The 13958-nt window shown below is 39.3% G+C and overlaps 1 pseudogene; it reads right to left on the reverse strand.

Moving 5' to 3' along the window:
* Nucleotides 1–221: 221 nt before the first annotated feature.
* Nucleotides 222–13958, reverse strand: part of LOC103304396 (peptidyl-prolyl cis-trans isomerase A-like) — a 49742-nt pseudogene continuing 36005 nt past the window's right edge.

A 13958-nucleotide genomic window follows, 5' to 3' on the forward strand; every position in this document is an offset into this window, starting at 1 on the left:
TTTTTTACAGACAACTTTAGTTTTTATTTCATGATCATAAACTTAACTCTGCAATCCAGCTAGATTGGGAAGGGCTAAGGAAATTATGGAACCCAATGAACTGTGATGAGAGCACAAAGATTATACTAGTAGAACATTCCAAGCAGATGGGGGTGTAGGGTGCTCTCCTGAGCTACAGAAGGAATTGTCTGGTGGTTAAGGTAAACCACAAGTCAAATTTATTAGAGTTGTCCATAGTCAGCAATGGTGATCTTCTTGCTGGTCTTGCCATTCCTGGACCCAAAGCGCTCCATGGCTGTCACAATATCCATGCCTTCTTTCACCTCGCTGAAGACCACATACTTGCCATCAAACCACTCAGTTTTCGCAGTGCAAATGAAGAATGGAACCGTTTGTGTTAGGTCCAGCATTTGCCATGGAAAAGATGCCAGGACCTGTATGTTTCAGGATGAAATTCTCATCCTCAAATTTCTCCCCATAGATGGACCTGCCATCTGTGCCATTATGGTGTGTGAAGTCACCACCCTGGCACATCAATCCCAGAATAATTATATGAAAACAGGAACTTCTATAACCAAATTCTTTCTCCCCAGCATTCAGAGCATGAAAGTTTTCTGCTGTCTTTGGAACTTTGTCTGCAAACAGCTCGAAGAAGACACGGCCCAAGAGCTCACAGTTGAGGAAGATGTGAACGAATACAGTGGGATTCATTGTGGCTGGTCACGGGCAGGGCGATTCCTGGGCAGTGGCATCTGCATAGCTGGGAGTGTTTGTTTTAAGCCATTTTCTTACTTTCTAAAAACCATCAAAAATTATCTGGCAGAGATGCCCCTGCATTTACTAAACAGGGATAATGCTGTCAGACTCAGTGGCCTCAGACCTCTGACTTCTTCTGTTTTGCCATCAGGCCATCATACTTTTGATCTCCCTCCTCCCCAGGACTGGCAGAGTATAACTCACATTAGAATCCATTTGCTCTTGCATGCTCTTTTCCTTTTCTCCTTTACTGGATAAGATGCTACTCTTCCCATAATTTTTAAAATATATACCTGATACTTTATTTTCTTTTTCCCTAGAACCCTAAAAACATCTGCTTTGGCTCAAAATCACAACGGACTGGTTAGCACAGTATTCTAAAACAAACAGGCTTCAGTAGGTAAATATTCAATAGATAAACAGAATCTATTTTCCATGTTAATCCTGTTAAAATCCAACAAGAGAGCATTTTGCACAAGCATGCCAATCAATTAAAAAGGCAAATATCAGAGAACTACAAAATGTCAGAGCTGGAAAGGGCACTTGGAGGTCATCTAAAACAACCTCCATGTTTTTCCATATGTAAAACCAAGGTCCAATGAGGGTAGGTTGCCAAAAGATTCATTTAGTTAAAAACAGAGTTGCATGCAAACCAGGAAGTGTAATGTCTGTAACTTAGTTTGAAATTTATCCAAAAATAAGATGGATAGAGGGATAGATATGATAAATCAAGTGCAGTAAAATGTTAATGATAGGATCTAGTTGGCAAGTTCATGACTGTTCACTGTAAATACTTTCAACTCTTCTGTGTATGTTTGAGTACTTTCAACATAAAATGTTAGGCATTTGAGCATTGCAACTACCTTATGAATCTGGTAAGTCAACGATATTGAGGATAGATGCCTCACAGTAGGTTTGGTGGATGCATGAGTGAATGCTGGTGTCCACAGTCAACATAGATAAACTAATGTGGACTCCTACTAAAAGAATACACTTACACTTCTTTAAGATGCATTGCAGGATCCAAATAGATAAAATAGTTTTGATTTAGTCAGGATTCTTGCAATTACAAGTGAAAAATAAATTCACCCCAGATTTGCTTAAGCAAATTAAAGGACTGTATTGGTTTCCATAAATGAAGTTTCCAGGGGTGAACTTGGTTTGATCCTGGTTATCTGCACCCAGACTCTCCATCTCCTGGCTCTGCTCTCTTTCACATTGGTTCCATTCTTATTCAGGCTTGCTCTTCCCAGTTGCACGGCTCTCTATACCTCCTGTTTATATCCCCACAAGTCCAAACCCAGAAGAAATGAGAGCACGACTGTCTCAACGATAAAAGAAAAAGTATGTAGAGTGCATTTCATTTGTTCAGTCTGAATTGTGTGTCCATCCTTAAACCAAAAACCATTTGCAAAGAGACTGCAATATTCTAATTTGATGTCAAACCATTAAAATAAAAAGTCACACCACAGGTTTGCTATCTGAATATCTCTTAGATTGCTGAGGAAATTGTCTTAAGGTCCAAGATGGTAGCAAGGAGTAGAGGTCCTAGATGTGACCTATCTTCCAGTAAATTCCATAGCATATTTCTTTTTTTTTTTTTTAATATTTTTTATTGAGGTATTATATGTGTACATATCTTACCATTACCCCCCCACCCCACACCCACACATGCCCTCCCCCCCCAGAGTTTTGCGTCCATTGTTTATGCTTATATGCATGCATACAAGTCCTTCATTTGATTTCATAACTCCCCCACCTCTCCCTAACTTTCCCCCTGTAATTTGAAAGTCTGTTTGATGCTTTACTGTCTCTGTATCTATCTTTTTGTTCGTCACTTTATACTGATCTTTACTATCCCTAAATGAGTGGGATCATGTGGTATTTTTCTTTCATTGACTGGCTTATTTCACTTAGCATAATGTTCTCCAATTCCATCCAGGTTGCTGCAAATGATGAGAATTCCTTCTTTTTTATGGCAGCATAGTATTCCATTGTGTAGATGTACCACAGTTTTCTGATCCAGTCATCTGCTGACGGGCACCTAGGCTGTTTCCAAATCTTAGCTATGGTGAATTGTGCTGCTATGAACATAGGGGTGCATATATCCTTTCTGATTGGTGTTTCTAGTTTCTTCGGATATATTCCCAGGAGTGGGATTACTGGGTCAAATGGGAGTTCCATTTTCAGTTTTTTGAGGAAGCTCCATACTGTTCTCCACAGTGGCTGCACCAGTCTGCATTCCCACCAGCAGTGCACGAGGGTTCCTTTTTCTCCGCATCCTCGCCAACACTTGTCGTTTGTTGATTTGTTGATGATAGCCATTCTGACAGGTGTGAGATGGTACCGCATTGTTGTTTTGATTTGCATCTCTCGGATAATTAGTGACGTTGAGCATGTTTTCATGTGTCTCTTGGCCTTCCTTCTGTCTTCTTTTGAAAAGCTTCTATTTAGGTCTGTTGCCCATTTCTTTATTGGATCATTTATCTTCCTTTTATTAAGTTGTATAAGCTGCATGTAGATGTTGGAGATCAAACCTTTATCAGTGATGCCATTTGCAAATATGTTCTCCCATGCAGTAGGCCTTCTTGTTGTTTTGTTAATGGTTTCTTTTGCTGTGAAAAAGCTTTTTATTTTGATGTAGTCCCATTTGTTAATTTTCTCTTTAGCTTCCATTGCCCTAGGGGCAGTGTCAGTGAAGAATTTCTTTTGGCATATGTCTGAGATTTTGCTACCTGTGGATTCCTCTAGTATTTTTATGGTTTCCCGTCTTATGTTTAAGTCCTGTATCCATTTTGAGTTTATTTTTGTGTATGGCGTAAGTTGGTGATCAAGCTTCATTTTTTTGCATGTATCTGTCCAATTTTCCCAACACCATTTATTGAAGAGACTGTCTTGACTCCATTGTATGTTCATGCCTCCTTTGTCAAATATTAATTGAGCATAGTGGTTTGGGTCAATATCTGGATTCTCTATTCTGTTCCACTGATCTATATGTCTGTTCTTGTGCCAGTACCAGGCTGTTTTGAGAACAGTGGCTTTGTAATACAGCTTGAAATCTGGTATTGAGATCCCTCCTACTTTATTCTTCTTTCGCAGGATTGCTGTGGCTATTCGGGGTCTTTTTTTATTCCAGATGAATTTTTGGAGAGTTCTTTCAAGGTCGGTGAAATATGCCATTGGTATTTTAATGGGGAGTGCATTGAATCTATAGATTGCTTTGGGTAGTATGGACATTTTAATGATGTTGATTCTACCAATCCATGAACATGGTATGTTCTTCCATCTGTTTACGTCTTCCTCTATCTCTTTTTTCAGTGTCCTGTAGTTTTCCGTGTATAGGTCTTTTACCTCCTTAGTTAAGTTTATTCCTAGGTATCTTAATTTTTTTGGTGCAATGGTAAATGGAATTGCCTTTTTAGTCTCTCTGTCTGTAAGTTCACTATTGGTGTATAGAAAGGCCATAGATTTCTTGGCGTTAATTTTGTATCCTGCTACATTGCCAAATTCATTTATTAAGTCTATTAGTTTTTTGACGGAGTCTTTCGGATTTTTTATGTACAATATCATGTCGTCTGCAAATAAAGACAGCTTTACTTGTTCTTTTCCAATTTGGATGCCTTTTATTTCTTCTTCTTGTCTAATTGCAATGGCTAATACTTCCAGTACTATGTCAAACAGGAGTGGTGAGAGTGGGCATCCCTGTCTTGTTCCTGTTCTTAGGGGAAATGTTTTTAGTTTTTGTCCATTGAGTATGATGTTTGCTGTGGGTTTATCATATATAGCTTTTATTATGTTGAGGTATGAGCCTTCTATTCCCACCTTGTTGAGAGTTTTTATCAAGAAAGGGTGTTGGATTTTGTCAAATGCTTTTTCTGCATCAATTGATATGACTATGTGATTTTTATCTCTCAATTTGTTTATGTGATGTATCACGTTTATTGATTTGCGGATATTATACCATCCTTGCATTCCTGGGATAAATCCTACTTGGTCATGGTGTATGATCTTTCTGATGTACTGCTGGAGCCGATTTGCTAGAATTTTGTTGAGGATTTTGGCATCTATGTTCATGAGGGATATTGGCCTGTAATTCTCTTTCATTGTGTTGTCTTTATCTGGTTTTGGTATTAGGGTGATGCTGGCTTCATAGAAGGAGCTTGGAAGTGTTCCTTCCTCTTGAATTTTTTGAAATAGTCTGAGGAGGATAGGTTTTAGTTCTTCCTTGAATGTTTGGTAAAACTCTCCTGTGAAGCCATCAGGCCCCGGGCTTTTGTTTGCCGGAAGCTTCTTGATGACTGCTTCAATTTCATCCATAGTTATTGGCCTATTGAGCTCTTTAGATTCTTCTTGATTGATTTTAGGAAGGTTATATTTTTCTAGGAATATGTCCATTTCCTCCAGGTTGTCCAGTTTGTTGGAATAGAGTTGTTCGTAGTATTTTGTAACAATCCTTTGTATCTCAGCGGGGTCTGTTTTTATTTCACCTCTTTCATTTCTGATTTTGTTTATTTGGGTCCTCTCTCTTTGCTTCTTGGTGAGCCTGGCTAGAGGTCCATCAATCTTGTTTATCCTTTCAAAGAACCAGCTCTTGGTTTTGTTGATCTTTCGTATTGTTTCTTTGGTCTCTATGTCATTTATCTCCGCTCTGATCTTTGTTATTTCCTTCCTTCTGGTTACAGTGGGCTTTTCTTGCTGCTCTTTTTCTAGCTCTTTGAGTTGTAGGGTTAAGTAATTTATTACCATTGATTCTTGTTTTTTGCAATAGGCTTGTAGAGCTATGAACTTCCCTCTCAAGACTGCTTTCGCTGTATCCCAAAGATTTTGGATTGTTGTGTTTTCATTGTCATTTGTTGCCATGATGTTTTTTATTTCTTCCTTGATCTCTCTGGTGACCCAGTCATGGTTTAATAGCATGCTGTTTAGTCTCCAAGTGTTTGATTTCTTTGGATTGTATTTATTGTAGTTGATTTCCAGTTTAATGCCACTGTGATCTGAGAAGACGCTTGATACAATTTCTATCTTCTTGAATTTGAAGAGACTTTGCCTGTGACCCAGCATATGGTCTATCTTTGAAAATGACCCATGTGCACTTGAGAAGAATGTATATTCTGTGGCTTTGGGGTGAAATGTTCTAAAGATGTCAATTAATTCCATCTGGTCTAGTGATTCATTTAGGATTGCTGTTTCTTTGCTGATTTTTTGTTTAGAGGATTTGTCCAGTGGTGATAGTGGGGTATTAAAGTCTCCTACTATGATTGTATTGCTATTAATCTCTCCCTTGAAATCTTCCAGGAGTTTTTTTATGTATTTGGGTGCTCCTATATTGGGAGCATATATGTTTACCAGAATTATTTCTTCTTGTTGGATTTCTCCCTTTAGTATTATGAAGTGGCCTTCTTTATCTCTTGTTATGGCATTTACTTTGAGGTCTATTTTGTCAGATATAAGTATTGCTACCCCAGCTTTTTTTTCATTTCCATTTGCCTGAAAGATATTTTTCCATCCCTTCACTTTCAATCTGTGTGAGTCTCTTGTTCTGAGGTGGGTCTCTTGTAGACAGCATATATATGGGTCGTGTTTTTTAATCCATTCAGCTACTCGATATCTTTTGATTGGAGCATTTAGTCCATTTACATTTAAAGATATTACTGAAAGGTATTTGTTTGTGGTCATATCTATTTTTGTGTCTATATTCCTTCTTACCTGTTTATTTCTTCTTTTTACAGTATTCCCTTTAGCAATTCTTGCATTGCTGGTTTGGTGGTAATAAACTCCTTAAGCCTTTTTTTATCTGCAAAGCTCCTGATTTCCCCTTCAATTTTGATTGATAGTCTTGCTGGATATAGTATTCTTGGATTCAGTCCTTTGCTTTGCAACACTTTGTATACCTCCGTCCATTCACTTCTAGCTTGTTGTGTTTCTGTTGAGTAATCATTTGACAATCTGATGGGTGTTCCTTTGTAGGTAACTCTCTGTCTCTCTCTTGCCGCCTTTAAGATTCTCTCTTTATCATTTATATTTGCCATTGAAATTATGACATGTCTTGGTGTGTGTCTTTTGGGGTTGATCCTGCTTGGGACTCTCTGTACTTGCGTAACTTTTATCTTTCCCATATCCGGGAAGTTTTCTGTCATTATTTCTTCAAATAGATTTTCTAATCCCTGCTGCTCTTCTTGTCCTTCTGGCAGCCCTATTATACGCATGTTACTTCGTTTCATGTTGTCCCGAAGCTCCCTTAGGCTTTCCTCCTGCTTTTTAATTTTTTTCTCCAATTGCTGTTGAGATTGAGCTTGTTTCTGTACCTGATCTTCTAACTCACTAATTCGGTCCTCTGCTTCTTGTAGTCTACTGTTGAAACTTTCCATGGTGTTTTTGATTGTAGCTATATCACTTTTCATTTCTTCCTGATTCTTGCATAAGTTGTTGATTTTCTCATCCATCCGATGTATAAATTCCACGACCATTACTCTAAACTCCTTTTCGGTCATGTTGCAAGCTTCAGTTTCACTGATTTCCTTTCTTGGCGACTCCACATTTTCTTTCCTCTGTGAGTTATTTCGTTTCCCCATTCTGGCTATCACCAGAAAGCTCAAGCTTCCGTTTGCGTGGACCTGGGCCGTGTGCTGTGGGGACTTCACTCCACCCGAGTTTCACTGAAGTGCTCTGACACTAGGACGTGTGGCTGCCTTTGGTTGGTGGGAACCAGACTTGCCCAGGGTCAGTGTCCCCAGTGTTCCGTGTGGTCTCGTGTGCACACTTAGATTCAGGGACCCTGTCTGCACCACACTGTTGGTATGTGCCGAAAATGAGATCCTTAGCAAGTGCCAGGAGTCAGAGTTTCCCTTTGTCTGCACCAGGACTAGAGTGTCAGAGTCTCTGTTGCCTTGTGCGGTTTCTCGTTGAGACTCAGGGTCCCTATGTGTGCATGCACCAACAATTGGGGTCGCTGGCTCTTAGTGTGAATGCGCTGTGAGTCAGGGATCCCAGGCAGCTGTGTCCGGCGTGCCAAATTCCCTGAAGTGGAGCTGTGACCTGTGTGTGCTCTCTCTACTGAGCCAAACCGGCTAGGGCGCACACTCTTGATTTCCTGAAGGTGAGCTGGCTCCGTGCACTCTCCCGGAGTCCCGGAAGGGGGGCGGAGTCTGTCCTGCGCGCCAAATTCCCCCAAGGGAAAGCCCCTCTGTGCAAGCACTAAGATTCCCTGAAGGGAGAGCTGTGACCCGCAAGCCAAATTCCCCCAAATTCTCCGAAGGGGTGCCCTCTGTGCGCACTGACAGATTTCCCCAACAGGGAGCTGATTCTCTCCTGTGCGCTCTCGCGCGCGCCAAATTCCCTGAGGGGGAGCGAGTCCCTGTGCACAGCTCTGCGGCTTGGGAGAGAGGCGGATCTATCAGTTAAAATGGCGCTGTCTGCGTGCCTGCGGGGAGGGGGTAGGCTCTTTGACTCACGGAATTCTGCCGGGACGTCTGGATTCTTGTTGTTTGTTGGTCTGAAGCTGTGATAGCAGTTCTCTGTCCCCAGTGGCTGCAGGGTCCTGGTTTGTGTCAGAAGCCAGGATCCGAGTCTCAGGCAGCTCTGTTTCTCAAGATGGCGTGGTCTCCGCGTCCGCAACAGCCGCGGAGATGTCTCCATAGCATATTTCTGATCTCAGGAATCTCTCTCAAAGGGAGTCACAAATGCAGATGGTGAAAGTGGCCCATTTCAAGAAAGATGCACACAGCTGGATCTGGGACTATAAGTGTCCTTGGAGAACAATCTAACACTTGATGAAAAAAAAAAAAAGGAGCTTGAGCTCTTGTACACATGGATTCCAGGCACCTAGAAGTAATGATAATTTTGGGGTGTTAAATAGGGTCCTTGAAATCAAAGACCCTCTTGGAGCCATATTCAAAGAAATCTTAACTATTTTTGCAAGTCAGATTGGAAAGAAATTCACTGACAGTTCTTACTTCTAGATAATTGAAGTTAATTTCCAAATAAATTTAGGAGTAGGTGTGAACTATTTCATCAAATAATATTACATTAACTGGGCTACTTATTCAGATGTGATGATTATATAATCAAATGCACTATTCAAACAAGACCATTTTTATCTTTATAATCATGAATTAAATTAGGCAGAAATGTATGAATGCTGTAAATTACTAGAGTTCTCTACCTAGTCCCCTTCCCAGAGTAGAACTGCTGGACCCAGTAATGCTATTCAACAGGGTCAGGCTGCCAGGAGCAGTGCTGAGGTTGCCCACAGCTGTCATGTGTGGAGCCCGAGTGCAGCGACCAAACAGCCTCCAGAGAGGCTCCCAGAATACCACCAGAGGACTATGTTTCTTATGGTCATGAGAAGGAAGGCCAGAAACCAAACTCAGAACAAGTGTATGGAGACAAAGTTTTAGATAGTCCACAAATTTAGAGCAAGAGACAGTAAGTCATGAATGGCAAAAGAAGGTGCCCTTTACAAATCCTACAGATAAGGCTGCTGGCAGTAGATTGAGTACATTGGTTAAAGCAGCGAGGGTGAGGGAAAATGCTGACCAGTTCCCAACTATGTCTGGCAACATGCTCACAAATCTCATTTGATCCATATAAAAATTCCCTTCCATATCCAGCCTGATCTTAGCAGTTCTTTCTAATTGTGGAGTAGGTTGATACATAGAAAATGACTTGAAAAAATATTTAATGTGCAAAATTGGGATTTTGAAGGTGTCTTGATCCACATATTTGCATCTGATTTATGCCTGTGTGCAAACATTTTAATATGCTCTTTTCTACATTTTTCTCTGTCTTCAGAAAGGCCAGGCCCATCTTTCATTCCAACATGACCAACAGGTTGACAGACATGGTACATGCACAAATTGTAAAAAAAAAAAAAAAAAAAAAAGTGCTTTCATTCATTCAAGAACTATTTATAGAGCATTTGCTCTATGCCAAGCCTCATGATAAGCAGTAGGAATGCAATGGTGAGTAAAAGTAAACATAGCGATGGGAAGCATCTGGAGGTGGTGCTGACATATTAGCAGGGGCCAGAGCATCTAGAGGTCTGTCAGTTACAATGAAGAGTTTAGTCTTCATTCTAAGAGCATCTAATAGCAATCAAAGGCTTTAGAAAAATCTGAAATTGGGAAGGGAGTATGATGACATCATCAGATTTGTGTTTTCTAAAGATCAGTGTGGCTGCTGTGTACAGGATAGACTAAAGGAGATAAGGGGGGAGCAGGAAGATCAGCTAGGGAGGAGGTCACCATGGTAGTCCAGGGAAGATAAGATGGCTTAAACAAAGTAGTGATTGTGGAACATGAAATATGATTTTAGAGGTAACATTTGCAGTTTATTTGCAAATAAATTAGACATCAGGGGTCTTGGTGAGGAAGAATGAGGCATTAAGGATAGCATCCATGGAGTAACGTACAATTTGACTTAAAAAGCAAATTTACTCTCTTTGTAGGGACTCCTATAGCATACAAACAGAGCAGCCCAATATCAGTATCCTTCACATCTTAAAGACTAGTCACATATATGTGTTCACTTTACAGATCCATCAGCTTCAAGGAAAAAGCTCTTGCATTTAGCAAAGACAGAAGGACATTCTGTGCTGATCAAAGACAAATAATGAATGTGATATTAAATAAGGTGTAGTACTTTTTTCACTGGATGTCATGTTTAAAGATTCTAGTTGTAAATGTAGGAAGCCCTAGGTTCTCATTCATTAACTCTCATGGATTAATTATCCATAGCTAAGTCTCAATTTTTGTTAAACCTATTTCAGAAGCAACAAAGCAGTCTGTAAAAAACAGGCAGGATATTGAAACCCATGGAACATATTCCAAGAGAGAAGTATTTCATCTTAATTATCCGGGGATGGGGAAATCAGCATGATGTGGAGGAAAAGAGCAGCAATGTCAGAGTCAGGCAAAGCTAAGCTAGAATCTTGGTTCTCCATCCAGTGGGTATGTGACCTTGGAGCACATAATTCTGCAAGTATTTCCTTTTGTTTAAAATTCATTTAGAATGGGACTACATCAAAATAAAAAGCTTCTGTACAACAAAAGAAACCATCAACAAAACAACAAGAAAGCCCACTGCAGAGGGGAGAACATATTTGCCAATGTTATCACCGATAAGGGTTTAATCGCCAACATTTACAGGGAACTCATACAACTTAACAAAAGGAAGATAAACAACCCAATCAAAAAATGGGCAACGGACTAAATAGATACTTTTTGAAAGAGGGCATAAGGAAGGCCAAGAGACATATGAAAACATGCTCAAAGTCACTAATCATCCAAGAGATGCAAATCAAAATGACAATGCGGTACCATCTCACACCTGTCAGAATGGCTAACTTCAACAAATCAACAAATTACAAGTGCTGACGAGGATGCAGAGAAAAAGCAACCCTAGTGCACTGCTGGTGGGAATGCAGACTGGTGCAGCCACTGTGGAGAACAATATGGACTTTCCTCAAAAAACTAAAAATGGAACTCCCATTTGACCCTGTGATCCCACTTCTAGGAATATATCCCAAGAAACTAGAAACACCAATCAGAAAGTATATATGCACCCCTATGTTCATAGCATCACAATTCAGCATAGCTAAGATTTGGAAACAGGCTAAGTGCCCATCTGCAGATGAGTGGGTTAAAAAACTGTGATACATCTACACAATGGAATACCTCGCTGCTGTAAAAAAGAAGGAATTCTTACCATTTGCAACAGCATAGATGGAACTGGAGAACATTATGTTAAGTGAAATAAGCCAATCAAAGAAAGATAAATATCACATGATCTCACTCATTTGTGGAATATAATGAACAACATAAACTGATGAACAAAAACAGATCCAGAGACAGAGAAGCATTGATCAGACCATCAAACCTCAGAGGAAAGGTAGGGGAGGGTGGGGGTAAGCGGGAGATATCAAAGGACTTGTATGCATGCATATAAGCCTAACCAATGGACACAGACAACAGAGGTTGAGGGCATGAGTGGGGGGTGGGGGGCAAGGGGGGGATAAGGACACATATGTAATACTTTAATCAATAAAGAAAAAATATATAATTCATTTAGAAATACTTGAAATACAAATTGTTATAAGGACGCAATCAGATAATCAAACATAGTTTTCTTATACATCCATAATGAGTACAACAGTACCTACTGTTCAGGATCATTGTTGGATTGAAAGTAAAGACAGTAGTAATAAAATATTAAAATATATGGCACATAGAAGACAATACATCGGAGCTATTAAGACAGAGGGAATCCCTTGGGATTGTTCTACATAAACAAAGTAAAAATATTATTGATTGAAAAAATTCTCATTATTCAAATAAAGCTGAAATAAAACTAGTTCTTACCCCTTTGATAAAATTCTACTTTTTTCAAAACAATATTATGTGCAGTTTTTACAATAATATATTTTTAAAATAAAAGTTTTATTTATGATGTGATCATTTTTTAAAATAACTATTTTCAATACTTTGTATTATCTTTTTTTTAAATATGTTTCATTGACTTTTATATAGAGAGGAAGGGAGAAGGAGAGACAGATAGAAACATCTATGATAAAGATAGATCAATTGACTGCCTTCTGCATGCCTCCTACTGGGGATTTAGCCCACAACCTGGGCATGTGTCCTGATAGGGAATGGAACCCGGGACCTCTTGGTCCATGGGACGATGCTCAATCCACTGAGCCACAACAGCTGGTCTACTTTGTATTATCTTAATGGCATGATATAAAATTCTCAAATTTACCTGATTTCAAATGGTACCTTATCAGAGCTGTCTTCGCAGATTATCCTATCTATATAAACCAGTGCCTCTTCCTCCATCCAATGCACAGATAATAACTTCATCACCATGCCTCTCCTCACCACCTCTATCCTTTATTGTTCTCTATAGCAACTATCGCCAACACCTGGCATACTGGGTAATTACTTGTGGACTTGTGTGCTATCCCCATCAGAATGAAAAGTTCAAGGAGCATAGGACTGTTCTGTTGTTTTGTTAACTGACTTATCCTTGGCACCTACAACTGCATCTGGCATAGTGTGGGCACCAATAAATATGCAGTTTTAAAATGAATAATAATATTTGTGCATACTTACCAAATAAAAATGCTACTTTTCATGTGAATTAATATGACAACAAAGCTTTCATAGAATCTATTTGCATTTTACATTTAACTTTTTTCTTCAGCTCCCATTTCCTATAACAAGGCCAGAGAAGGCTTTAACTCTATTTTACAATCAAGTAAATTGAAGCTTAGACAAGTTATGTGTGCCATCTTTTATCACACAACTATTGAGTGATTTCCTCATCAAAGCCTGATTCTAAAAGAAGAAACTACAATTACAGTGTCAAAAATGCAGAAGTCACTTGGAATATGCAAAATAACAATGTTCGGTTTGTATCTGTCATAAGTGAATTGCTTGCTTTCTAGTTGAATTTCAAGTTTCTTATAGTAATGAAAGTATGCAAATAATGACTTTTTCCTCACCCTGCATTACAAAGGTTAAGGGCAAAGAATGAACACCTGCTGTGTGATACTGATTTTCACCAATAAAGCAAAAAGATCTGGAGCTCCACTTATAAATACCTGCATAATAATAATAATGCATGATAAATGAAAAAAGCCTGGCTTCCATCTGACAGAGAGTAGCAGCAGCATACTATGTTTGATTAATGTCTGTATTTTCCCTTTCACCACAGAAAACGTATTTTGCTAAAGCAATGATTTAAGTGTTGGTGGTCAAGTCTCATTAACCCCACCCTAGAAAAACTGGGGAGTAGGCAGACCTTGGTTTTTGTGTGCTGGCCACCTTCCCATGTTATACCTTCATCACTGTGATCACTCCCAGGCAATAAGAAGCTGCTTAAAACAAGAAGCTGCTTAGATCAAGCTGCTTAGATCCCTTGCATCTCCTCATGGCCTCCTCCCTTGCCAAATACCCAGTGTGGACCCATCCCTCCATGGAAAAAATAAAAATAAGTTGAAAAGCTGGTTTATGCTAAATTGTTAAGATCATAATAATTCCAGAATAATTTTGGATTCAGATCTTAGTGTAAAATCAGGCCCCGCCACTTATTCGCTGTCTGGCCTTGGGCAAGTTACATAATTTCATTTTGCTTCATTTTTCTCATTATGGAATGGAAATATTAATAGTACTTTTCTCATTATGGAATGGAAATATTAATAG

The sequence above is a fragment of the Eptesicus fuscus genome, chromosome 1, assembly GCF_027574615.1.
Source record: "Eptesicus fuscus isolate TK198812 chromosome 1, DD_ASM_mEF_20220401, whole genome shotgun sequence".
NCBI classification, from domain to species: domain Eukaryota; kingdom Metazoa; phylum Chordata; class Mammalia; order Chiroptera; family Vespertilionidae; genus Eptesicus; species Eptesicus fuscus.